The 3,290-nt window shown below is 50.2% G+C and overlaps 1 pseudogene; it reads right to left on the bottom strand.

The window, feature by feature from the left end:
• Window positions 1-236: 236 nt before the first annotated feature.
• LOC125523496 lies at window positions 237-1,462 on the bottom strand (annotated as a pseudogene).
• Window positions 1,463-3,290: the final 1,828 nt, after the last annotated feature.

The raw sequence follows: 3,290 nt of genomic DNA, 5'->3' as shown, positions 1-3,290 counted from the left end.
GAAGAAGGGACACATCAGAGAGAAATGCGAACATGCACAGCGGGATGGAGATATATAGGATGTGATGAATAATTGCTTGCTATAGCGGAGAGACGTGGAGTGGAGCGGAGCCAAGTGATGAGCTGAGATGAGATGTGAAAGAAAGATGAAGATTTGCAACCGAAAATAACATGGCATGATTTGAACTGCACGTGCATGCACTGCAAAATGTAAACAACGAACTGATTATATGTTGCACTGCAAAATGTAAACAACGAATTGATTATATATTTTTATTGTCCGTGGCAACGTACGGGTATTGGACTAGTATAACATAAAAACAGAGTAGCTTGCAGACAGACGTCTACACGCACATGCCAAGCCTGTGTAGACTATTGCTTGGGTTCCACATCGCGCGCCCGTCGCCTCGATACAAAGGAGCACACTACCAGGGAGACGATGGCGGCGGCGGCGGCCACGGACCCGATCACCGCGATCAGTATCACCCACCACGGCGTCCCCTTCTTCTTGCCGTCGGTGTCGAGCCTGTCCACCGTGAGGTCCCAATCACGAACACCGACGAGATGTCGCGGACTCTGGCGGCGAAGAAGCCGACCAACGCGGTTTGCGTGGTGCCTTGGCCAGCGAGGGAGAGCCGCGCGTCGAGGAGCGCTCTGGCTGGCCTCGGTTCCCCACCGGCGGCGACGTACACGCGCACTACGTGCTCGACGGCGTTGTACTCGACCCACACGGCGCGGCGGCCAGGCGCCGCGGTGCCGTTGGGCGTGACGGTGACGTTGAGGCCGACGCTCGGAGACTCTGGCGCGTACGACCTCACCGTGCCGACCTCGACCGCGGCGAGGCCGTCCGTGGCGTTCGGCGCGGCACCGGCGGCCGAGCCGTTAGCGCCACGGAGGCCCAGGGGGTTGTTGAGCGTCGGGAACCTGTCGAGGAGGAGGACGAAGGAGACGGGAGGGGCGGCGCTTTCCACCGTGAAGCTCGTGTTGAAGGACGCCTCCCGTGTCGGCAACCCGCCGGCGCCGGCGCGCCAGACGTCGACCATCTTGGGGAGCAGCAGAAACCCCTCGGACACGTTGACCTCCGGAAACAGCTGCTCTGGCCTGAAGAGGAGCGCTGCCGGCGTGACGACGGACATGTTCGTTGCCACCCAGAGGCTCTCGGTCGTGGTGGCGTTGAAGACGGGGAAGCTGTGGGACTCCACGTCCGCCGCCGCCGGCGCCGCCATGATCGTGGCCGAGCAGAGCAGTACTAGTACTAGAGCTAGAGCTGACATATTTGCAGCTTATGGTGATACGTGTACGTCTGTTGTTTGTGATTGGGTACTTGGGTATTCGGGTAGAAGCATGCACGTTGACGTTGTGAGGGGTTTTATACAGGTTAGGCCTAAATGCTGACAAAGTCAAGAAAGGACAACAGGAGCAGTATACTGGTCAAACATAAAGAAGAAAGGTCATGTGTTTCCAGCTGAAACGCAGGCGATGTACACAGGCGTTAAGAAATCATCAATCAAGATAGGAGTACACTAGTGGACTAGCTACAATAATTTTACAGTTTTACTATTTTTCAGTCATCTGTTTTTAAATTCGTCTCATGTCGTTTTTCTGTCCGTCCGATCCACGCGAATCTCCGCGCGTCGTACGCCCTCAGTCTCGCGTGAACCGGGTCGATGTGTCGTGAATTTTATTGTTGTTGTTGGGTTTTCGGGTTCACTGGTTTTCCGCCCTCAGTCTCGCATAAGTGTTTTTTGAATTTTCTATTCAGTCGATGGGGCGAAGGGCGGCGGCCTTTGTCCTAGCCGGGGAGGGGATTGGAAGGGGTTGGCCGAGGCGGGCGGAGACGGCGGAGGGAAGGGGCCTCCTCACCGGTGATTAGCGGTTGGTCGGCCAAGCGGAGATGGAGCGTGGGGCTTGATTGCTGGAGGTGTGCGTCACAGAGATGGCCGCGGGCTGGAGAGGAACTCAGCGGAGCTCCCCGTCATGCTCGCCGCCAACAAGCACCCATGCTGGGGGAGGTAGTATTTGCCGGCGTCGGTGGGGCGCAAGGTATACTTCCGTCTCCCTGTTGTCCTAGGTTTGTCCAATTTTTTGTTTGTTCTATCTGATCTGCCTCTTTCTGTGTTTGATTTAGTTCATCGTCGTGGTCGCCGGGCATAGAGCCATGTCGCAGGGGTTGTTCAATTAGCTGGTTTTTGGGTAGGAACGTTTTGCGATAGCTTAGTTCACATCTGCGATTTTGAGTGGTTCATGAGAAACGATCCTAAATATTTTGCAGCCACCTATGCGTGTGTGTCAGTCAATCCCCAAATTTCATCGCCAAGTCTGGCTCGTTGTTTTTCTAGATCTAGATCTCCGGTTCAAAGAAGTATTGAGTGTCAATTTCACCACTAAACAAAATATTCCACTAAGGGCATCTTCAACAGTTTGTATGTTAGTCTGTTGGCAAAATATTCCATGTCATCAACCAACACCTTAATATACAACAACTCCAATGAGTTGTATGTAGTTTGCCCAATAGGATGTGAAATAACAAATAAGGTGCTCTCTCATTCTACATTGGAGCTTGTGCAAAGGGTGTTAGTTCATGTACATACAATATTTCTCTCTTCCCTCATTTATTGTATGACACATCATCAAAAATCATATGTGGCAAAATCTACCAACAACTATCTTACAACCATTGAAGATGCCCTAAGTTGACTACGAAGTGTTGGATGTAGATCTGCGGTTCGGCTCCTCTGCATCTTTTAAAAACTGCACAGGTGTTGCATGTGTGGAAGTAGGTATTTGAGTTTTTTAGGCATTTGCTGGTGATTTTATTTTTTTGTGGGAGGGTCTATGCAATGTTCAGTAATGGTTCAGGCAGCATTTTCGTCTGCTTTCTGTTGATGTAAGCATGGACGAAGGAATGTTCTGAATCCTATTTTCTTCGGTAGCATCTTCCATGATGAAAACATGTTACATGCGCACAATCTATATTTTCTGTACTTATCATTTTTCAGTTTAGTGAATGAGAGCTAGCTTTTGGTACTATATTATTCATTTTTTTACCATGTTCTATACATTATTCAGCTTAAATATTTCCTTCATTATGGAGATGGTTTTGCTTCTCACGCCCGATTTTCGTGAGCAAGCTCACGGTTATTTTATGGCGTGATTTATTCACGCTAAAACAAACAGATCTGAATTTTCCCCGTTACCTGTTATGTATTGGCTATTATAATTTTTCAGTATGCTTTTTGTAGGTTTAGGCCTTTTTCCTGCATGAACACTGGTTGCTTTTCGGTGTAGGTT

The sequence above is a fragment of the Triticum urartu genome, chromosome 7 (genome assembly GCF_003073215.2).
Source record: "Triticum urartu cultivar G1812 chromosome 7, Tu2.1, whole genome shotgun sequence".
NCBI lineage: Eukaryota > Viridiplantae > Streptophyta > Magnoliopsida > Poales > Poaceae > Triticum > Triticum urartu.
Note: the sequence above shows the minus strand (reverse complement) of the source record. Positions and strands in the feature narration are given on the sequence as shown.